Source organism: Pseudophryne corroboree, chromosome 3 (genome assembly GCF_028390025.1).
Source record: "Pseudophryne corroboree isolate aPseCor3 chromosome 3, aPseCor3.hap2, whole genome shotgun sequence".
In the NCBI taxonomy this organism is placed as follows: Eukaryota; Metazoa; Chordata; class Amphibia; order Anura; family Myobatrachidae; genus Pseudophryne; species Pseudophryne corroboree.
Window position 1 is genome coordinate 763498302 of NC_086446.1, and position 25447 is coordinate 763523748.

General features: G+C 44.0%; 1 protein-coding gene across 1 annotated transcript in view; it reads left to right on the forward strand.

Annotated features, from left to right (window-relative positions):
* Nucleotides 1–25447, forward strand: part of LOC135057428 (killer cell lectin-like receptor subfamily B member 1B allele B) — a 138722-nt gene that overhangs the window by 83529 nt on the left and 29746 nt on the right. The window lies entirely within an intron of this gene.

Here is a 25447-nt window from a genome sequence, read left to right on the forward strand (position 1 = left end):
AACTTTGCTTGTCGGGTAATACCGATGGGCAGGGTTTTTTGCCGGAAGCTAGAAAGGGCGACTGCGGGGTGTGCCAGAACACACCATTTTGTGCGTCTGTCCTCCGAAATTAAGAGGGATTTGGCCGTATGGGCCTCGTTCCTGGAGGACTTCAACGGGGTGTGTATATGGCAGGCCCCAACGGTCGACAGCGCTAGGTTGCAGCTTTTCACCGATGCAGCGGGTGCCTCTGGATTCAGTTGCTATCTGGAGGGATCTTGGTGCGTGGCTTCGTGGCCGGCGGAATGGCATCACGAGGGTTTAACTAAGAACCCTTTGCTTCTTGAGCTTTTCCCCATTATGGTGGCACTGGAGGTCTGGGGCGATCGGCTGGCTCATCGCAGCATCTTGTTTAGATGTGACAATCTGGGCGTGGTGCACGCGATAAATAACCAGAGAGCGAAGTCGCTGGTGGTTCTGCAGGTGCTGGGACAGTTGCTATTGACATGCCTACGTAGGAACATGTGGTTCCGCGCGCAGCATGGTCTGGAGAACAGAATTGCCGACGCATTGTCACGAGGGCAGTGGGAAAGGTTTGTTTGTTGGCTCCCGAGGCCGACGAGCATGGTTTTCATTGTCCCGGTTATGTCTGGCAGGTGATCGGGCCGCACTGGAGGGTCTAGCGTTGCGGTCATTCGTGCCAACCACGCTGAAGGCTTATGGACAAGCTTGGAGCGAGTGGGAGGAGTTTGTTCGAGGGCGAAATCAACAAGGTAAGAGCGGGCATCGGATGATGCTCTCTTTTATTTGGCAGCTGTATGTTTCGGGTAGGTCCAGAGCAGTGGTATCCCGGTACTTGGCTGGTATTTCATTTTCAGCAAAATCAAGGGTGTCCCCGATGTGACGAAAAGTGGGATTCTGCTGAAGGCGATGAAAGGATGGGTGCGCGTTGCACCAACGCCGCCTGACAAGAGGTGGCCCATTGATGCGGCCTTGCTGCCATATGTCATCAGGGCTATTGGAGGCATCGCGTCGTCCATGTTTGAGTCGCTGTTGTTCAGTTTGGCGTTCTCAATGGCTTACCACGGGGCCTTTAGGGTTTCGGAATTGGTAGCGCCTTCTAAGCGAGCAGATTCGCGCATGCTTGTCGGGGACGTGGTGGTGGGTGAGAGGTCCTTGCTCTGCAGATTGCGTCGCTCTAAGACAGACCAAGTGGGGAGAGGTCAATGGGTCACCTTGGTTCCGGCACTTGAGGAGTGCATTTGCCCAGTGAAGTTGACAGTTCAATATGCGGCTGTATGGCCCGACGGTGGGGGGTCATGGCTACTGCATTATGACGGGCTGCCGGTGACGAAATATCAATTTCGTTGGATGCTGGGTCGCTGTCTGGCGAGTTTGGGCCTTCCGCCCACTGCTTTTGGGACTCATTCCTTCCGAATAGGGGCTGCGACGTCGGCTGCGTCTGTGGGATTTTCCATGGCTGAAATCCAGGCGGTGGGGCGATGGAAGTCGTCAAGTTACAGACGATATATTCGCCCCGTTGCATGAGATGTTGGCTCGTGCGTGGTTTTTTGTTAAATTACAGTTGTTAAAATCATGTTGTTACAGTTCAGTATGTTCTTGTGTTGTGCGTTTGTTTTCCCGTTTTATCCTACTCAGGGATTAGCCACTCGCCACTGCTGGCATGAGCCGGCAGCGGGGGTCTGGAGTTCTTTTGCGATTTTTTGCCTGACTTGACAGACTGAATTCTAGTCCACAATTCGGCTGATCTGTTCTAGTCAAAGTCCCTCAGCAGGTTTTTACGCTTTCACCTCCAGCTGAGTTCTTACATGTTTTCCCCCTTTTTATACCCCCCCACCCATTTTTATTTCTTATGTTAATTTGATTTTTCCCAATGTGTGTTTATGTCCGGTTCAAATTGGCTAGAAGCTTGTGCAGATCGGCTAGGCCGTGACTTCTGCAATATACGAAAAAAAAAATTTTCTTTTTGGCAGATCCTTCAGATTAATGAATTTAATAAACAATGGTATAGATAATTAGTAACCAATTTTACCCCCTTTTCCTCCTCTTCAGGTTGGTTTGCAGATGACTTGACTGTTTGGGTGGTGGGCCACTCTTATGTTTATTGGGCCGCCAAGTTTTTGGCCTCGGAGGGGGCTCAGATATTTCCTAGGGCTCAGGGAGTTCGTTGGCTTGGTTGGCGAGGAATGATGTGGAAAGATCTGAGGAGTAGACTAGTCAGTCAGGCCAGCAAGCATGGAGTCCCTAGGGTGCTGGTTGTCCATCTAGGTGGCAACGACCTAGGGAAGAGGACATATTTGGAGCTGCGGTGGGCCATGATACAGGATCTGGCAAGTGTGGCCGCAGCATGGACCAATTGTGTATTGGTGTTCTCCTTGATGGTGCCAAGGTTGAGTTGGCGAGGTGTGGCGGATGGTCGCCTAATTGATGAGGCCAGAAAGAAGGTGAATGGGGCGGTGGCGAAGTGGGTGCTGTCCCACGGAGGCAAAGTAGTTCGCCACCCTAGGATTCGGTTCCGAGACAGTCACCTTTTTCGGCCTGGTGGTGTGCATCTATCCAATGAGGGGATGATGTTTTTCCTGGAGGATCTGTTCCTAGTGTTGCAGGAGTTAGGGTGAGGTTATGGTGGCGGTGCGAAGACTCTGGGGAGGAGTCTTTCGCTGTTGGCGGAAAAGAACGGCAGTTTGTAGTTGTATTGTTAGCTGTAGTGATTTACAGTTTGGTGTGGTTTAGGTGCACTCACCTCCATCGACTTATTGGCCGCTCGACCACCCGTCCGGGAGGCAGCGGCAGGGCACCCATCAGGGTGGCTAGTCACTGTGGGGGTTGAGTTGGCACCTATTACCGATTTGATAGTTTGTAGTTAAATTAGGATGGTTTTGATTTTAGCATTTTAAGGTTAGCGTCAGTTTAATAGAGCCGTTCTTTTTTCTGCCACCATATGCCGGCTGAATCGGCATCTTAACAAAGTTTTTATTTACAGGTTTGCTATGGTTAGGGTCAAATAAATAGCTAGCAATTTTTCTGCCAAATTCAAGTCTCCGTGTCTTTATTTCTTGGTATTAGAGGTAACGAATGCTTTACTTTGAATGAAGGGGTCCACCAAGTATCACTAGGATGTTTATACCTGCTGAAATGTGAAAAAATTATAAGCAGCAAAAGTAAGCTAAACAAAGAAAGTGTGAAACCGCACTAGACCTGTGGAAAGTGACCACAGACAGTTTGAACTCACTAGGAGTTGTATTATGATGTCTGAACCAACATAAAGGCTCTTGGTAAAATACCTATGGCACCGGGTTGGTGGTGCTCCCGGAAATTAGTTCAATAAACTATGAAAAGGATAGACCTACAAGAGAGCAGGGCAAGAAAGGACTAAACAGCCTGACCCGGGGCACGCTTTTATTCTTTATTATTTTAAAATGTAACTTTTATTATCACTTAATTAAAACTGTGTATTACACAACAAATACTAGGTGAAGTAGACAATTTAGTACATGAAAAAAAGTATAAGGTCAGCAGACCTTTATTCAGGTAAGGTCATGGGACCAATTTAATATATACAAAGATATAAGGTCAGCTGACCAATATTCAAGATAAGGTCATGCGACCATTCATAAGAGTATAATCCAAGATAAATACATTTTAGTAGGGCTGACCTTTATCTGCCATGAGCGAAAATATTTTTCAGTGATAGTACTCTAAATAGTCATGCGGAAAAAATATATACATTTCTCATTTTAGTTAAACCAGATATCAATGATATCATATACAAGTAGGCTGGTTTACCGCATGCACTTATCGAGTACCACAGTCGATTTGTAAACTCCCCCATGGTATATAACCCATTTCCATAATAGAAAGGAGAGTAGGCTTCCCTGGGTGCGACTTCTAACCATCAGATGTCCAAAACTCCAAACACTTCCATATATAGTTCATACATATACACCATATCATAGATGCAGGTAAGTAAAGAGAAATCTGTATGTTTATGATCCCAATAGCATATGCATAGGACTTAGGTTTCCATTATGAGGGACCCAGCTCCAACAGGATGATACGCACTTTGTTGTTTGGGTAAAATTACTACGTGCCTCACAACATCATTCACAGAATCAATAAATTCAATAAGTTCAAAAAATTCCTATGCATAATATAATCAATTAAAGATATGGGATTGAAAAATATCATAAATCATTGATTTCAAAACAAATTTCATACCAATCAATGTCCCTTATATGAAAACAGGAAGATGATACAACACATTGATCATGCTTGAATTTTATAACTGTGTGAAGTTTATACATGCTTTGCATCACATCAAAAAGGACTGATTGTCATCCCAGTGTGGAGTTTGTATGTGCTTCAAATCACAAAAATTTGTTCAAATATATCTAGAAGTGAGAGTGTCATCCCAGTGTGGCGTTTGTATGTGCTTCAAACCACAAAAATTGAATATGCAGTCACTTACTCTTAAGAGATGATAATAACCCCCTATGGGAGTTAGTGCACAATTTTGAATATCCTATATCAATATTATATGTACAGCATGAAAAATAATTGTTCTCAAATCACAGTTGGAAATAAATGACCTGTATCTTTCTCCATAAAGAATCCCTTTAATTGAAAAAGTGCATCAATAGAGACCACTTCATAGATAAATTTCCTTGATTAGAAATGGAAAGATACCGAGGTATAGGAAGGTGCAGACCTTCTGCTGTCTCAAACATCTGCATATAGCATCGAATGTCAGGATGAGAGGGGTCTGCCTCCTTCACCGCGGTATTGAAACAGAAGAAATAGAGGTACCTACTTCTGCTTTTCCAATGTTGCTGCTCAGAGCCCTCTGTTACTACAGCATTGCAGGGTAGCCCGGCTGCTGGAATGAGAGAGTGTGTACATGGAAAGGAAATCACACATTTATCCAATGGAGATAAAGAAGAGGCTAGTACCAAAGTACTTGAAGGGTTGAACCTTCTGCTTTCCCCATATCTGCTATCAGCATCGAATATTGGGATGAGAGGGGTCCATTCCCTTCACCTTGGTATGAAACAAGACAAGTAGAGGTCTCAATTCTGCTTTTCCAATATTGCTGCTCTGGGCCCTCTGTTGTTTTATAACATTGCAGAGTGGCCTGGCTGCTGGAATGAGAGGATGAGTACCTATATGAGTAGGAAGTGGTCAGAAAGCTGTATATTCAATGTGCACAGGTCTCTTTTGTGTTTGGATATAGGAATTAACTATTCAAAACATGTGTGAACTGCTAATTGATGAAATTGGCACAAATAAATTATACAAGAATTGATCTAAAGCATTATGGTGCCTGTGGTACACCGCTCAGAAAATAGCTCTCTGCTGAAAGCCTCCCATGTAATATTGATGATTATTACATCTAGCCTATGCTCAGACTTTGTACATGTATGAAGTCTATTAAATATTAACAGCAGTCAGGAGTGTATTGTACATAGATAATTCTTGAACATTATGGTACCTGTGGTACTCCACTCCGGAAAATAGCTACCTGCTGTAAGCCTCCTCTGAGATGTTAATAACTATCACATTTAGGAATGGTAAGGTTTCCCCAGGGCGCTAATGGATCCCTTTGGTATATCTGAAATTCTCACTTGTAATGAAAATTCATATCTCACTTATATAGAAATTTCATAAAAAATATATCATATTTATTTAGTAAAATACAATAGAATACATTGTGTCACAATAAGTCTGCAGTGACCATCAACAAAGTTTTATACAGATATTAATGTTGATAACAGTACATTTCAATTGCAAGGCAACAGAATGATGTATCTTCCTCGAAGACTAGACAGACACCGCTGTCTTAACCCGTTTTTGGATATCCGAACTAATCAATCTGCTGGGTGCTAATTTGCTTTTCAAATTCGGGGCTCTTTGGAAAACAATGTCTGGTTTTCTTGGTAATGTGGGGCCTAAAATCGGATCTTTTAGTAAAATGCCCCAATGTCGATCCATAATCTTTCGGATGGTATAGTTCTCCCGATTGTACTGAGTGACGAATGGTCGAACCGGTCTTCTGATGTTTTTAGGCCCTCTAATCTGTGGTTGTAGCATCAGTTCTCGGTTTTTCCCTGAAGCTTTGTACATGGCCTCATGAATAAGGTCATGAGTATACCCTCTTTCCAAAAATCTTTTCTGTAGTATCGTTGCTTGTTCCCAGGAGTCATTGATACTACTACAATTACGTCTCAAACGTACAAATTGGGCAAAAGGGACCCGTCTTTTCCATGTTGGATGGTGGCAGCTGGACTGTGGTATATAGCTATTAGCATCCACCTCCTTGAAATGGGTTTCAGTTTTGACTATTTTATCAGGTTCACCTATTAGGACTAAATCCAAATAATCAATTTTCTTGGAGTCCACTTTATGGGTGAATTTTAAATTGAAGTCATTCATATGTATATATGAAATGAAATCTTCAATACTAGCTGAATCTCCCTTCCAGATGAACAAAAGGTCATCAATATATCTCTGATAGAATAATATGTTGTTGGAGTACCTTGAATTATATACAAATAGATCTTCCCAGACTCCCATAAAGATATTCGCATATGATGGGGCAAATTTGGTCCCCATCGCGGTCCCTTGTTGTTGTAAATAGAATTTCTTATTGAATTCGAAATAGTTGTGATTTAGTATAAATGTTATACTTTCCAAAATGAATTCAATCTCCTTAAGGGGTTTATCAGGATCCGCTGAGAGTGTCATCTTCACAGCTTCAAGGCCTTTAGTATGCGGAATGCAAGAATATAATGCCTGAACATCCACAGTTAGCCAGCAGAATTCTTCTGACCAGACAAAAGATTCCAATTTTCGTAGTACACTTGTTGAGTCTTTTAGATAGGAGGTAAGCTTAACTACATATGGTTGCAGTTTCAGGTCCAAAAAGTGTGACAGATTGGACGTCAGGGAATTAATCCCTGCCACTATGGGGCGTCCCGGAGGTTTGGCTTTATCTTTATGTACCTTCGGGATATGATAGAACGTTGGAATTATGGGGAATTTCACATACAAGTAATCAAACTCCTGTCTACATATTAAGTTTTCATTCAAGGCTTTACAGAGTAAGTCTTTAAGTTCTTCCTGATATTGGACAATTGGGTTAGATGGTAGTTCGATATAAGTAAGGCCATCATCAAGGATCCTCGAGGCTTCGTCCATATATGCTGCTTTCGTTTGTAGGACTACTGCCCCTCCTTTATCGGCACTTTTGATAACAGTATTTTGATCTTTAACTAATGACTTTAGTGCTCCTTTCTTTTGTGTACTGAGATTGGTTTGAAACTTGTTGTTCTGTACTTTCATTTGTTTAAAGTCATCTTTCACCGATTCGTAAAATATATCGAGATTGCTACCTCTTGATTCCACTGGATAAAATTTGGAAGGCAATTTAACCAGGGGTTCTCTTTTGTTGGGTGACTTTAAATTAGACGGATTTTTTAAGAAATGTCTTTGGATCGTAAGTTTTCTTATATACTTATTCAGGTCTATAAACAAATTAAATTTGTTTACATGGGAGTCTGGTGCAAACTTAAGACCTTTCATCAATAATGAGTTTTCCGCTGTTGACAGCTGTCTCTCTGCATTATTGATGATCCCTGTCTGGGTTTCTCTTGGTTGAACAATGCCCTTCTCTTTTTGGGACTTTTTTTTACCACCTCTAGATCCTCGCCCATTCCATTGTACCCTCTTTTCGTACCTTGGGGTGAATCTATTCGATCGAATAATTCTTCCTCTTGTTGAATGAAGGGTAGTTTGTATCTTTGTCTTCCATCTAAAAAACGTTTCGGTGGTTGTTTTCTTGGTGTCAACGACCAATCACTATCTATTTGATTTCTGGAAGACCAATGGCTGTTATGATCACTGCGGTAATTGTGATATTCCTTCCTATAACCATAATTGGATGGGATCCTACTCCTATAATTTCCAAAATCTTCCCTTCTACTCAGGTATGGTGACTGGTATTGGCGTCTTGGTCTATAGTTTTGTTGTCTATCAACATAGTTCTGAACATTCCGTCGTACTCTATCTTGTTGTCCAAATTTTGTTTTGAAGGATGGATTCCTTCCAGTATTATTCCTATCTTCCTGAATGGGTAAATTGTGGATCTGACCTGAAATATAATCATTTTTATCTCGAATGAACTTTTTCTGTTTACGTGAAATAATCTCATTCTCAATATTGTCCAATTTGTATTGTAAATCTGATACATCACGTTTGAATTCCTCACTATTTTCAAATTTTACTGCCTGAGATTCGATGTTTTTAATTTCCTCCTCCAAATGATTTAGCTCACGTTTTCTTTCGGAAATAATCAGAGCAATCAATTTCGCTGAACACCCATCTAGTATCGCATTCCAATTTGTAATAAACTCCTCATTACCTCCCCCTATAGTAGGGTTCTTATGTAATCTGAGTCCTCTCGGGACTCTTCCTACTTCAAGATATTTTTCCAATGTTATAATATCATACCAACTTTTTAATTCTTTTATAGCTAATTTTTCTACCAAATTCAGATAGCCATAATAATCGTTTTCGTCAGTTTGAAATACCTGTTCCTCCTCCTCAAAAATATTCCTAACCTTTAATGATCTCTTCGATCTATCCTTAAAGATCGGCATTTTTTGCCTACAAGCTGCGATTAGGGTCTTGCTAACAGAAAAAACAAATTGTAGAAAAAAGGGATAAGACCTTTATCGCGCTAGTACATAAACAGCTGCTCCTTAGGGGCAACATTAATATCTGTATAAAACTTTGTTGATGGTCACTGCAGACTTATTGTGACACAATGTATTCTATTGTATTTTACTAAATAAATATGATATATTTTTTATGAAATTTCTATATAAGTGAGATATGAATTTTCATTACAAGTGAGAATTTCAGATATACCAAAGGGATCCATTAGCGCCCTGGGGAAACCTTACCATTCCTATTCACACTCTTAATACCCCATCTAACAGGGAGTACTTCCCCTAAGGAGCAGCTGTTTATGTACTAGCGCGATAAAGGTCTTATCCCTTTTTTCAACTATCACATTTAGCCTGTATTCAGATATAGAACATGCATGTAGTTTGTCTAATATACTTAATTATCAGTCAGATAGTAATATGGTATAATACAGTATAATACAACAGATCGTAATTTGTCCTGGCTATATGGTTATCATACAGATTTGTGGTATAACTTATCTGTGAACGAGAGAGCGGGTAAGTCACAGGTACCAGGCATCTGATGGTCCGCGCACGCTGGGAAGCCGCCGGCGTGCGGGGTCCGCAACCGGAAGTCGGACCCGGCTTACCGGAACCGGAAGTAAGACGTACGTTTCGCTCCTAGAGCTTGGTCACTTGGTCGCCTAGTAGCACTCCTGCAACCAGGGAGTTTTTATTCAGTCCGGCGGCCATTTTGGGTGGGATTGGACTTCTTTGTTAGAGGACATTCTTATCTCCATAATGTGAACTTCTATCATCCTAGCCGTGGCAAGAGATAGTAAATGTAAATGTAAATTGCTGAATAGGCTTTTCCATATGTCATTGTATATATTCAGAAACACATTAGTATTGAGGTTAAGGCAATGAATGAAATATATATATATATATATATATATATATATATTTAAATTATTGTAAATTATATCTTGATTCTGAGAGATAAATATAAATAAATAGAAGAAACATGTACAGTATATGTTAAGATATAAACAGAATTGTATGAAGAAATATATATCCTATTGTAATTAATTATTTGGTGTTGGTGATATTCAATCAACTGGGTTCTTTTTAACCCAATATCATTAAGTACTGTGTGCGTGGTTACTGGTGAATTGGTGATGTGTAGATAGAAAAGTTGACTTAGGTGACCAAATGTGAAAATGAGGGTGTCTGATTATTTAGAAATATTTTTTAGAATCTGCACTGGTTAAGAATAAATGTGAATAGCATACGCAGGATATAGCAATCCCGTGTGTATCCGTGAATCAACAAAAAAATAGTGTCATAGTGTGATGCAAGGGACAAAGTCGAAAAGAATTGTCCTTTTAAAGTGCACTTCAGTATGTGATGAAAAAGGAGAGAAAGAGAAAAATGAGATTGAATTAAACTTTGTTGAAAGATAAATTATGATTATGCAGGAAAATCATAATGGTGGTATTACTGCTCTAAAAAAAACACTGTAATTAATATACTCGTTCATTCCATTAGGAGCCAAAGAATTAAGTCTGAATGTCCACTGGCTTTCTTTCTGGAGAAGTATCCTAGTCACATCCCCTCCTCTAATACCTAGTTTGACCTTTTCAAGGCCAAAGATCCTGAAATGTTCAAATGAACCTTGGTGATGTTTTAAAAAATGTTGTGCAACCGTGGTAATTGGTTTCATCTTCTGAATATCTGTCCGAACATTCCTTATGGATCCAATATGCTCTAATGCTCTGATTTTCAGCATGCGGGTTGTCATCCCGATATATCTTTTCTGACATGGGCATTAAGCAGCAAAAGTACGCTTATCATTTTTTAGCACATCTGAGTGGTTTTTCCATTACCATAAAGAGTATTGTGACAGTGAAATTGTTAGATATTTGTAAATACCGTAGAGAAAGTGATTTTTTTCTACGGTATCTGCTTTCATACATGCTGGTGTTCTATGTAAGTGTCAAATAGTGCTGGTTATAGCACATTTCAAACTTAACATAATTTCTTACATTTACCTGACAGTCCAGACTGAAACAAAAGAAAGGGAAGTTTCCACACAGATCTGATCCCTCAGGGTATTACTTGAATTTGTAAAATAAAGTATCTCTAACCAACATGGATTAATATCTATCCTTGTATAGGAATTTTAATTGCGTTTGTTGGTGGTGCTCCCTAGAGTCAAAATTCAACAAAGAAGGAAAGAAGACTGTTTTTGTTGGGGCACTTCTTTACATTATAATTATATTTTTATTGATATGTATTAAAACAATTCGTTATGGAATATAGTTATTCACTTTCAGGATTATGCAGAGCCGGCCCTAACCAATATGATGCCCTAGGCAAGATTTTGGCTGGTGCCCCCTAGCACCACCGATAGTTCCGCCTCTGACTCTGCACCTCTTTCCCAGCACCATCACCCCTCACCCATAGCAATCCTTGTACCCCCTATATTTTAAATAGGAACAGTTCGCACATTTGACGCACAGCCCAAAAAGGGGCATCTTCTTGCCCCTTTTTGGGCTGTGCGTCAAATGTGCAAACTGTTCCTATTTAAAATAGTAACACAATAGTAACCCCAATTCCAATTACGCCACACAGTACTGGAACTTTATTCACATTTTATCTTGCGATAGTGTCCATAATTCATATTACATCCCACAGTAGTATCACTTTACCTTATAAACGTTACTCCTCACAGTAGATCCCCTTATTCACATTACATCACACTGAATTGCTCCTTATTCACATTACACCACACCTTATTGCTCTTTATTCACATTAGACGACACTGTAGTGCCTTTTCTATATGCAACGCCACATAGTAGCGCACCTTATACACATAATGCCACACATTAGTAATGCATTTATACACAATTCCACACTGTAATGCCCCTTACACATATGACACACATTAATGTCCTTATAAACATAATGCACCTTACACGTTATGACAACCTTTATTAATGCCCTTTTACACATAATGTCCCTTACACATATGAGACACATTATTAATGCCCTTATAAACATAATGCACCTTACACATTATGACAACCTTTATTAATGCCCTTTTACACATAATGTCACTTACACATATGCCGCACATTATTAATGCCCTTATACACATAATGACACACATAGTGCCCCCTACACATTTGCTGCACATTATTAGTGCCCCTATACACATGGGGGGTCATTCCGAGTTGATCGCTCGTTGTTGTTTTTTCACAACGGAGCGATCAATCACTAACGCGCATGCGCAATGTCCGCAGTGCGACTGCGCCAAGTAAATTTGCTATGCAGTTAGGATTTTTACTCACGGCTTTTTCATCGTTCTGGTGATCGTAATGTGATTGACAGGAAGTGGGTGTTACTGGGCGGAAACTGGCCGTTTTATGGGTGTGTGCGGAAAAACACTGCCGTTTCTGGGAAAAACGCGGGAGTGGCTGGAGAAATGGGGGAGTGTCTGAGCGAACGCTGGGTGTGTTTGTGACGTCAAACCAGGAACGACAAGCACTGAACTGATCGCAGATGCTGAGTAAGTCTGGAGCTACTCAGAAACTGCTAAGAGAGGTCTAATCGCAATTTTGAGAACCTTTCGTTCGCAAATTTAAGAAGCTAAGATTCACTCCCAGTAGGCGGCGGCTTAGCGTGTGCAATGCTGCTAAAAGCAGCTTGCGAGCGATCAACTCGGAAGGAGGGCCATAATGACACACATACAGTAGTACCCTGTTACACATATGGCACACATTATTAATGCGCTTATACACATAATGACACACATAGTGCCCCTTACACATATGCCGCACAATATTAATGCCCTTATACACATAATGACACACATAGTGGCCCTTTACACATATGTTGCACATTATTGATGCATTTTTACATGACACACATAATGCTCCTTACACATATTTTGAACACTACTGCACAACCAACCCACTCACATGCACACAGCACTCACACTGCCACTAACACTGTGACCTCTGCCTCTGCTTGGATACAGATGTGTCCTCATAAATCTTGCCTCAGTGCTAACGTCTGGCACTTTTTGTTAATGAAAATGCATCTTATTTGCATTGCCATGTGGCTAAGATGCACAAGCAGCATCTGCTGATTAAAATGATATGCAGCATGCCTATATACTGTGTGTGACTGTGGCTGTATCTGCATATGAAATGCTACACATAGAATATAGGCATGCCGCATATCATTTTAATCAGCAGAAGCTGCTGATGCCCCTAGGCATATCAAATGCCCTAGGCAATTGCCTAGTTTACCTATGCCTATGGCCGGCTCTGGGATTATGTATAAACCTACACGTAGCATACAGATAGTCACATAATAGATAAACTGATTTACTGTACCCAGGGCCGGCTCCAGACCTACTGGCACCCTGAGCGAAAAATTTAAAAAGCGCCCCCTACCCCTCTAATGCTCCTGGGAAAGTGGGCGTGGCTTCGCAACTTTATATTATCAAACTCTATATATTTATTTTCACGCACCCCTCTATACACACACACACACACTTAGCAGCCTTACACATATTGCCCACAGTAGTGTTCCTTACCTTATAATGTCCCCAGTATAGTGTCAGATACACAAAACGTTCCAGTAACATGCTACACTTACGCCCCCAACAGTGCAGTGCCAGATGAACATGACCACCGCAGTGCAATGCCAGATACACATTATATGCCCCCAGCAGTGCCATACCAGATCCACATTAAATGCACCCACAATGCTGCCAGATGCACATTAAATGCCCCCACAGTGCTGCGCTGCCAGATACACAAATGCCCCCACAGTGCTGCCAGATACACCAATGCCCCCAGTGCTACCAGATACACATTAAATGCCCCCACAGTGCTGCCAGATGCACAAATGTCCCCACAGTGCTGCCAGATGCACAAATGTCCTCACAGTGCTGCCAGATGCACAAATATCCCCACAGTGCTGCCAGATGCACAAATGTCCCCACAGTGCTGCCAGATACACAAATGCCCCCACAGTGCTGCCAGATGCACAAATGTCCCCACAGTGCTGCCAGATGCACAAATGTCCCCACAGTGCTGCCAGATACACAAATGTCCCCACAGTGCTGCCAGATACACAAATGTCCCCACAGTGCTGCCAGATACACAAATGTCCCCACAGTGCTGCCAGATACATAAATACCCCCACAGTGCTTCCAGATACACAGATGCCCCCACAGTGCTGCCAGATGCACCAATGCACCCACAGTGCTGCCAGATGCACAAATGTCCCCACAGTGCTGCCAGATGCACAAATGTTCCCACAGTGCTGCCAGATGCACAAATATCCCCACAGTGCTGCCAGATGCACAAATGTCCCCACAGTGCTGCCAGATACACAAATGCCCCCACAGTGCTGCCAGATGCACAAATGTCCCCACAGTGCTGCCAGATGCACAAATGTCCCCACAGTGCTGCCAGATACACAAATGTCCCCACAGTGCTGCCAGATACACAAATGTCCCCACAGTGCTGCCAGATACACAAATGTCCCCACAGTGCTGCCAGATACATAAATACCCCCACAGTGCTTCCAGATACACAGATGCCCCCACAGTGCTGCCAGATGCACCAATGCACCCACAGTGCTGCCAGATGCACCAATGCACCCACAGTGCTGCCAGATACACATATGTCCCCACAGTGCTGCCAGATGCACAAATGTCCCCACAGTGCTGCCAGATACACAAATGTCCCCACAGTGCGGCCAGATACATAAATACCCCCACAGTGCTTCCAGATACACAGATGCCCCCAAAGTGCTGCCAGATGCACCAATGCCCCCACAGTGCTGCCAGATGCACCAATGCCCCCACAGTGCTGCCAGATGCACCAATGCCCCCACAGTGCTGCCAGATACACAAATGCCCCCACAGTGCTGCACTGCCAGATACACAAATGCCCCCACAGTGCTGCGCTGCCATATACACAAATACCCCCACAGTGCTGCGCTGCCATATACACAAATGCCCCCACTGCCAGATAACCGGATCTCAGTGCAGCGGGGATTGGCAGTGCGCAGTGTGCCGAGGTCTGGGAGCTTAGCTCCCGGCACCTCAGCTACATGCAGGCAGAGAGCTACGGCAGCAGGGACAAGCGTCCCGAGCTGCCGTACACCCGTCCCACCTACAACCCCGGGCTCACTCACCGCGATCTTGATGTTTGTCCGCCACGCGGCGCGGCTCTCCCCTCCATTCCCAGCCACCAGTCATCTCAAATATGGCGCCTGTCCGTGAGCCAATCAAAGCTGGCGGCCGGCAGCCAATCAGGGGCCGTCGCTGCCAGTCCGCGAGCTGTGATTGGCTGACGGCTGGCACCATATTAGAAATGGGCAGCCGCCCTTAAATAGCCGGCGCCCTGTTCAGCCGCTCCAGACGAACGTGTCTGGTGCCGGCCCTGACTGTACCTGTACAGATATCTACTGTATATTAGTTTCAGCCCTTGGTGTCAGTAATTCACGTATGTGGACAATTTTAGTATCCTGATAATCACCTTCTCACCAGGCTGTATTTGCTCAACATACAATTATTTATTAAATGTGGTTAAATAAGGCGAACATTTGTAATTCATTATTCACAATCTGAGGACCATGAAAGCAGATGTCCCACTCTGTATAGCTGTTAGTATAAGCAGTGAAATTTACTCTTATCACATAATACAGTGTATAATTTCAACAAAGTGTGGTTCAATACTCAATTAATTCCAATAGTTGATGAAATTCTCCTAGAGATTGAGTTTACCTCCCGTGATTGATTACTACCAAGTTAGTATTCCGACAGCAAATTACAATCGGATATGTCTGGTGGTTATATCATGGTAAAGGATTTTATCATATATGGTTGTACTGTAGGTTGCTTAACTTAGATCATGTAGTATTTACCTACGAGGGAGAAAAGCACCAGGAGAGCTGATTTGTCCCACCTACTGGTTCTACTTCTCAACTGTGTGTCCGAGATCAGACAGTGATCAGCAGAGTGAGATTCCAGGAGGGGTAGGACAGAGATGAGTAAAGAAAGTAATTGGGGATCTGCTTTTGCGTGGGTGTCCCATGATACCCTCCCGCTGGCGAAATAACCAACAGGGACATAGCCAATGTCTATCATGTATCAAAATTGTATTTCTATCAGTTTCTTTTACATAAATAGTGGTTTATATACCCTTTGGTGACAATGTTATTTTGACATCCAAAAAGTGTATCATTTTGAGAGAAATAATGTATGTTAGTTGTACTTCATGCCCTGATGTGTTATGGTTATCCAGCAGGCTTTTCAGTTGGGCAATTTTGATGCATGATAGTTTTCATCCGCAACCTTTGCGTGAGAGGTTACCATACTCGCAGATACTGTGGGTCAGGAGAATTACAAGTGACCCCAGACAAACACAGTTGGCTATAGAAGATATGATCAACAAGTTTTTCAAAAGGGGATACCCACGTAAATTGTTGGAAAATACCAGGGACAAGGTCCTGAGTATTACGAGTCAGGACACACTAATTACCAACAGAGAAACAGCAACTAATCAGGGCCGTAACTAGGGGGGGGGGCTAAGGGGGCATGCGCCCCGGGTGCAGGATTTGAGGGGGCACCAAGGAGTTATGGAGGAACATAAGTATTGTAGTGTAGTCAGGGCCGGTTCCAGCGCTGTTTGCGCCTCGGGCGGGAAGTAGGGGGCGTGGTTTCATGCAGGGGGCATGGTCAGTTACGCCCCCTGTTCAGAGTAGCGCTGCTGAAATGCTGTGCGGTGCGCGATGACGTCATCGCGCACCACACAGTAAAGGTCCTCTCCATGAAGGAAAACTAGACGCTACGCATCTAGTTCCCTTCGGAGCGGGCAGCGGGTCACAGCGGGCATCTGGGGACAGTAGCGGAGGGCAGCTGGGCAGTAGCGGAGTGTAGTGATGTAGTTCAGCGTGTAGGGGATGTAGAATAGTGATGTAGTGCAGTGGGTAGGAGAATGTAGTGCAGTGATGAAGTGTTATAATATAGTGCAATGTATGGAGACACACAGTGGATCATGTAGTTGAACACGCTGGCGGGCATGTGACGCATGCTGTAGGGCATTTGATGCACATAGGGGAATATTGTCCAATAGTATCTCCTTTTTTCAAATTTCCTGGTAATCTGATATTTTGGTCTGACAGAGTTTGTTTCACTGTTGTTGTTTTTTGTTTTTTTTTGGGGGGGGGCGCAAACTATTGCCTTGCCCCGGGTGACGAAAATCGTGGTTTCGGCCCTGAACTAACACCCAGATATTACCTTGGGTCAATAGGTTCAACACTAGGAGCAAATTCACTAAACAGGTAGCAAATAAATACTGGTCTATCATCAATACTGACAAAAATCTACCTGCACTGTTGGGCTGTACATTAATTCCATGTTACACTCGGGGTCACAATTTAGGTGACTGACTAATAAAGAGGGACATCACAAACCTTAAATAACAAGCAGTAGCACAACACTTTCTCACCCAAATAGTGGGATATCACCGCTGTCTGGAATGCAGTAGGAGCAGATCATTGATACCAGGTGACATCTTTACACACCCATACTCAGGGAAAAAGTACAAAATAAAATACGCTCTAACCTGCACCACAATATGGACTTCCGGTTCCGGGTTGATGGCGTGAGGCAGCAGTCCCTGGAGCTCCGCCACGACCCACCAACAAACACCTTCTAAAGGCTCGTAATAGCCTCTATTTGCCCAGCCTGGCACTCCCCCTCACACCCGCAGTCCCCATGGATCGTTTTGTGACCCCGGTGACCGCATCGGGCGCGCAGCCACAGCGCCTGGAAAAATGGCGCGCTGCAGGGACAATGACTCCGGAGGTCGGCCCTGCTCCTGTCTCCCCAGCACCAAAGAAGGTGGCAGCAGTGGTGGTGCCTTTGTCGGAATGTGATGCAGACGCGCCGGTATCGTATGCCGACGTGGTCGACGCTATCCGGTCCACCATGACTCCTCTCCTCACTCAGGCAGTAGCTGATATCACCCAACAACTGCAGCAACTGCAAAGCAGAGTGACTCGCACTGAAAATCAATTAGGAGCTGCCATGCATAATGTTGATGAAATACAGCAGGCTGTGAAATCTCTAACTTCTGACAACTATCACATTTGGAATAAGCTCGATGATATCGAAAACAGATCGAGGAGAAATAACATCAGGCTTGTGGGCCTACCTGAATCTGTAAAAGGCCCGGCACTTGCACACTTTGTCCGAACCACGCTTCCCACCCTCCTAGGAATTGAACAGGAATGTCGGGACCTGGTGATTGAGAGAGCGCATCGAGTGGGCCCGGCTCCCACCCCAAATAAGCCTCGCCCGAGGGTCACGTTATTCCGTTGCCTTAATTTCCTACACAAGTCAGCCTTTTGGTCGGCATCGCGACGCATCAAAGATCTGCAATGGGAGGGTCATAAACTTTTTAATTTCCAGGACTATTCTGTGGAGCTGACGAGGGCCCGGAAAGCCTTTTCGCCCATTTGCTCTCAACTCGTAGCGGAGGGACGCAAATTTGGCTTGCTCTATCCAGCCCGTTTACGCATATATGATGGATCCTCCTATAAGGACTTCCTTTCCCCAGCAGATGCTCATGCCTTCCTAGGCGAACTTTCTCGTCCCCAGGATACAGACATCAGCGATCTCCCAGCCGCCACGTCCAATTGAAGGTTATATTCCTCTATCACACATGTGAGCCACTGTAGCTTGATTCTGAATGGCCCCACACACCATGGTTATCCCAAGTTCTGTTGTGTTATGCCTCCGCCACGAGTTCATGCCGTACCGGCATATTTTCTATTGCATATTTTACTGCTCGTGTGATAGTACTACTATATTTACCACTGTTGATTTAATGTGTTGAAATGTGCTGCCTTCAGGTTGGATTTATTAATATGCCTGTCACACTGGTTTGCAGCTACGATATAGTTTAGTAATTCTCTGCACTTCCCTAATTTTGCAGGGCAGCACCGCACTTATAGCTTGTTTACCGTATTTTGTTCTAGTGTAACTTAAAGCCACCTTCACCCCTTATTTATAATAGTATTAAGATATGACCTCTGTATATGCAGGGCAAAAACACAGTTTCCCCATTTTTGATTAGAGATGGTGAGGTAGGCGGAGCTCCTACCTCATGCTCCACTACCGGTTGCTAGGTTAATGTGGTTTATCTCTCTCTTTCTACACATTTCTTTTATGGGAAGTCTCGAGTCTTATTGCTGTGTAGAACATTTAACACCCATACCATTGTCTCTTAAGACTCGCTATTCAGGACTACTCTGTTGTTTCTTATGTTTGTCTCCCATCTCCCTTCCCTCCCCCTCCTTCCTCATAACTCTCCTCTCCCCCTCCACAATGTCAGATCATATTTACCCGACTTACTTAGATGAGGACAGTGGTGACAGTATATTGACCCTCCTCCTCAAACCATGCCTACCTTGACTATTGGCTCATGGAATGTGGGCGGGTTCAATTCACCAGCAAAGCGGAGAAAGATTCTTATTTATCTGAGCAAACAAAATGTTGATTTAGCATTCCTACAAGAATCACACTTAGTTCCCGAGGAAGTCGCAAAACTAAACACCTTAGGCTGGTCTGTTCTAGGTTTCAGCTCCTACAATTCAAAAGCCAGAGGGGTAATCATTCTGATCAAAAAACATATTCCCTATGAAGAATTAACAATCCGCTCTGACGAATCTGGTAGAACAGTACTGCTGACCCTCAAGATCCACGGTCATCCCTTGACACTATGTAATGTATATGCACCATCTACCTACACCAAAAAATTACTCCAATCTCTGATTGCCTTGCTGACCCCACACCTTTCTCCCTCCATCATATTATGCGGAGACTTTAACCTGGTGACATCTCTTTTGCTAGATAGATCCTCCCCACCTCCTAAAGGCCTGTCCCTCCCGAAACTAGACATGCTTTCACTTGCCGAGAAACTCTCACTAGTGGATGTTTGGAGGGCTCTCCGTCCCACTGACAGAGAGTATACCTGCCTATCCTCTGCCCATCAAACCCTATCCCGAATTGACTATATATTCACATCTCACACCCTTTTTCCCTCCATAGTGGACGCATTTATAGCCCCTATATCCCTCTCACGCCCTTGTAACAGCCTCAATACAGATCTCGGAGATACAGGATTCCCCCAGACTTTGGAAATTCCCTTCCTATCTGTCCAAGTCAATAAAATTTAGGAATAGACTCGAAGCGGCCTGGGAAACATATGCCTCTGACAATGCACTACATGCAGATTCAGATCCCATGCTATTTTGGTTGACAGACAAATCTGTATTAAGGGGAGAAATAATGTCTTACGTAGCTGGCATACGCAAGCAACACACGGAACACTATTTGAAGTTCCAGTCAGCCCTGACCTCAGCCTTTCAGCTGTTCAAATCCACGCCAAACGACTCCACCAAACATAATTACCTCTTGACAAAAACACATTTTGATGAATTCATGACGACGCTTGGGGACAAATACATGTTCAATGTCAGCTTTAGACTCCACAAATTTGGAAACAAAACGGGTAAACTACTTTCCAACCTCCTACGTGGTTCTCACCCCCCCCCTGACCACACGTCCCCTGATGACAAAGATGGGTACATTGACTACCACCAACGCGGAAATCTCAGCAGTCATGCGTTCTTTCTACACTGATCTCTACTCCCCCACAGTTCCCCGCCCATCCCCTCCAGACCTGACTACGGAATCTATGCCTCCCAATAACTGGGAATCCCTGCCGGTGCCAGAATTGCCTCCGGAACTAAGCCAATCTCTAACATCCCCGATTACACTGGAGGAAATCCGCCAGACTATAGGTCAATTTAAACGTGACAAAGCCCCGGGTCCTGACGGCTTCTCAGCTGACTTTTACAAATTACTTTTGCCGAAGCTAGAGTCCCCGTTACTACATGCGCTTAACAGTATGCTCTCATCTCAAACGCTCCCGCCACACTTCAACTCAGCCATCCTTAAAGTCTTGCCCAAGCCGGGCAGAGATCTCACCCTCCCGGGATCCTACCGCCCCATTTCCTTATTAAACCTTGACTATAAATTGCTAACCAAAATTCTGGCTGAACGTTTAAAAATACTCCTTCCTCACATCATTCATCCAGATCAAACGGGCTTCATATGGGGCAGACACTCGGAAATCAATGTCAGACGTGTGTTAGCAGCGATACACCCTACAACCTATAACCCCTGATCCTGCTTATATCCTCTCCATCGACGCGGAGAAGGCGTTTGATCTGGTTGAATGGCCCCACTTATATCACTCCCTAACAAGATTTGGCTTCCCGATGACATTCATAGACTGGATTAAGCTCCTTTATAACAATCCTCAAACTCAGGTTTCCTGCAATGGAGTCTTTTCAGCACCTTTCCCAATAGGTAGGGGCACGCGACAGGGATGCCCATTGTCCCCCTTATTGTTTGACATAGCTCTGGAACCTCTGGCAATAGCCTTGCGAGCTTCTAGGAAATTCCAGGGGATTCAGATTCGGGATGTGGAATTGAAGGTGGCACTGTTTGCAGACGACATGCTGCTTTTCATTTCAAGACCTGAAGTCTCCATTCCTGAGATTCTCCACCTCATTTCCTCCTTTGGGAAAATCTCAGGTTATCGTATTAATGTATCAAAATCGGAATTAATGCCCTTGGGGACCCCTCACACACCCGACACACAATCTGCCCCTAACACGACATTACCGTTTAAAATGGTCCTAGACAAAATCACATACTTGGGGATTCAAATTCCATCTGACATAACCACCTTATATAACGTCAACTTTACACCTATGCTACATAAGCTCACCACCACCCTCGACGCTTGGAAACTTTTGCCCCTCTCACTCTTGGGCCGAGTGGCCGTTTTACAAAGGGTATTCTTCCCACGTCTATATTATCTGATGCAGATGTTACCCATACGCATTTCAATGAAGGATTTGGCCCACATTCGCAAAACCCTCACTAAATTCCTCTGGAAGGGCAAGAGACCCCTCATAGCCTTCAAAAAACTGACCGCCCCCCGCAAAGCAGGAGGGGTAGGCTTACCTGACTTTCTTTCATACTCCCTATCTGCCCTTTTTCATTGGGCTGCTAATTGGCTGATAGAAGGACATGCTTATACAGACCCAGCCTTGGATGAGGCCATGTTTTTCCCCTTTTCTCCCAGTGCACTCCTACACTCTACTCCGAAGTCAATTCCTCCTCATATCCTTAGCTCCCTGCTATTTTATGATATATATTATGCCTGGATTAAAATAAATAAGTTGTTCCACAGGAATCATATGTCTACGCGACAAATCCCTCTCTGGGGTAATCCTGCATTTCCTCCATCTCTCACAAACTCAATCTTTAATCACTGGAAGATCAAGGGACTATCAAATTCCTCCAAAGTGTATGACCCAGGAGGGCATTTTATTACATTCTCTTCCCTCCAAGAGAAATACAACATCCCTCACTCACAATTTGACATGCATTTACAGGCTTGCTACTACCTCACCTCCACACCACACTCCAATGAACTCCCCTCATCCCTCGCCAGCCCCCCAGACCCACTGCAATCAATAATCACCTTATGCGAACGGATACCCTTTCGCACTAGGATGCTATACATTCTTCTCACTGACATAGAAACACCTCACAGATGGTCTCGGTTACTATCACAGTGGCAGAAGGATATTCCCTCCCTATCCGACACTGCATCTCTAAGCACTTATTACGGCTCAACCATGAAAATCCTCTCCTCCGCTTACTTACAAGAAGTCCACCTCCGAACCCTACAGAGGGCGTATGTCCCTCAAACTCACCATGCCAAATTTAACCCCCTGATTTCGGGAAAATGCCCCAAATGTGGATATCACTCAGCAACTTTCTATCATAATTTTTGGGAATGTGGACACATTAGAACATTTTGGGGCAAGGTACTCAACTGCATTAACTCTCTGCTACATACCCGAGTCTCTCCTGATCCCTTAGCTTGCCTATGTGCTAACTTTACTCAGTGGGATCTGGGCACTCAGGGACAAAAACACATACCGTTACTGAACATCCTAATCACGGTGTCAAAAAAAGTAATTCTCCCAAAACCCGGAAAGGATCCCTCGCATTGCTCAAATTACAGACCCATATCTTTGATAAATACCGATCTCAAACTTTTTGCCAAAATACTGGCATCACGCCTGAACGCTGTACTGCCGTCACTAATAGATCCTGACCAAGTGGGATTTGTTCCCGGCCGCCAGGCCTCGGACAACACCAGACGTATTGTTAATTTAATTCATCAAATAAACTCGACAAAAACACCAGCAATTGCTTTGGCACTAGACGCCGAAAAGGCATTTGATCGTATTTCTTGGCCCTTTTTGTTTTCTAATTCATCCGCATTTGGCTTCCATGGACACTTTATCACAGCAATAGCGGCTCTCTATTCTAACCCCTCATCCGCGGTCCTGACCAACGGCTTGAGCTCACATCGATTTAATCTGAAGAATGGTACTCGGCAGGGATGCCCTCTCTCACCCCTACTTTTTGCTCTATGCATTGAACCCCTTGCGGCCCGAATCAGACTTAATACTGATATTGGGGGCGTCACAGTGGGACAGAACTCGTATAAAATATCTTTGTTTGCAGATGACGTATTTTTGACTCTCTCTAACCCTCTGATTTCTCTCCCTAACCTACAGAAAGAACTACTTTTATATGGTTCCCTCTCAGGTTACAAAATAAACCACACCAAATCTGAGGCCCTTACATTTAATGTTCCATCCCATACCCATAAGACCTTAACTTCCTCTTTCCCTTTCCTTTGGAGACCTTCGGCTATTAAATACCTTGGCATATTTATCACTAAATCCTACACCAGCCTATATCAGGCTAATTATGTTCCCATGATTAAAACTCTCACTCAAGACCTAGATAAATGGGACCGTTTATTTGTTTCATGGATCGGACGGATCAATGCCCTAAAAATGAATCTCCTCCCCCGCATTCTTTACCTGTTTCAGACCGTTCCAATAATGGTGCCCCGAGTGACTTTGGCGTCCCTGCAATCACTGTGTAACAAATTTGTCTGGGCTCATCGTAAATCTCGATTACGACGAACAATGTTGACTAAGAGTGCCACCTCAGGCGGTTTGGGATACCCTGACCTTCAGGCTTACTTTAACGCCTGTCATCTTAACCACATAGTATCCTGGCACTCCCCCCAAGGGATCAGAAAATGGGTAGATATCGAGAATTCAATATATCAGGGTGTCCCCCTCGACTCTCTTACATGGCTCCCCAGGTCCTGCAGACCAGCCTCGGCCTACTCAGTTCCCACGATTAAATTCACCCTCGGATTGTGGGACAAACTCCGCAGCACCCACAATCTATCTTCATACCCCTCACCTTTATCACCCATTTGGGGTCACCCCGCCTTTCCCCCAGGATGCGAACGACGAATAGCGGCCCCATGGCAATCCCAGGGTATCACGAGATTTATACATGTTAAAGGCCACTCAGCACCGACCTCTTTTGGAGACATTCAAGAGCGCTTTGGTATCCCATCCTCGTGTCAATACCATTATGTCCAAATTCTTAGCTTCCTCAAATCTCAGCTTAAAACCACCCCTCTGAAACCACCCACCTCCTTTGAACATATGTGTTTACGTTCAATTGGCAAAAAGGGGAATATCTCAACAATATACAACTCAATCTTGGCGCCAGACCCCCCAATCCGCGAACCCCATGAATTAGCCTGGGAATCAGATCTCTCCCATCCGTTGGAAGAAGATCAATGGGAGGAAATCAGAATGCGCATTGCTAAAGCTTCTATCAGTGTAGCACTTAAGGAAACATGTTACAAGGTCTACACCAGGTGGTATCTGGTTCCCTCCAGACTTCACTCCATTTTCCCCACGACATCAAACCTGTGTTGGAGACACTGTGGAGAGGAGGGCACCTTTTTTCACATATGGTGGACCTGCCCCTCTATCCGTCCCTTCTGGAACACGGTTGGAGCACTTATTGCTCAAACCTGCGGGCATAACCTTGATCTCTCCCCTGAAATTGCTTTGCTTCACGCCCCCATACCGTCACTACCCAAAACCCAAGACAAGCTAACCATGCAACTTTGCATGGCGGCTAAAGCACTGATCGCCAAATGCTGGAAAGACCATAAAACACCCTCCAAGGCTGTACTGTTGTCCAAGATTAACCACATAGCCAATATGGAATACATTACAAGCCTAAGGAATAACAATGTGGCTCAGTTCCACAACATCTGGTCTCCTTGGTACCTCGCACGCTCTTTGTTGATGCCCGGACTCTGCTAACACTGCTAGCATTACTATTACCTCTAGCACACCAATTGTCCCTCCCTATGTTATTATAACAGAAGACTGTTCCCAACCTCTTGCTTCCCTATAGAGAACTTTCTTAATGTTCCTCCTCTATTAACACCCGTTTTCTTGTTTCCTCACTCCCTTCCTCCTCTTTCTCTCTCCTGCTCCCATCCTCCATAGGTATATACTCTGTTTTGATATTGAATCGATCCGATAACTACAAAATAAAATGAGACTGATCAGGTACACACTCGGAGGTATATAAGACATGTTTTGTTAATACCGGTTAGCCTTTATCTCCATAGAATTGTCTTTATTAGGCTGGTATAATATATACACCATCTGTCTTCATGTTC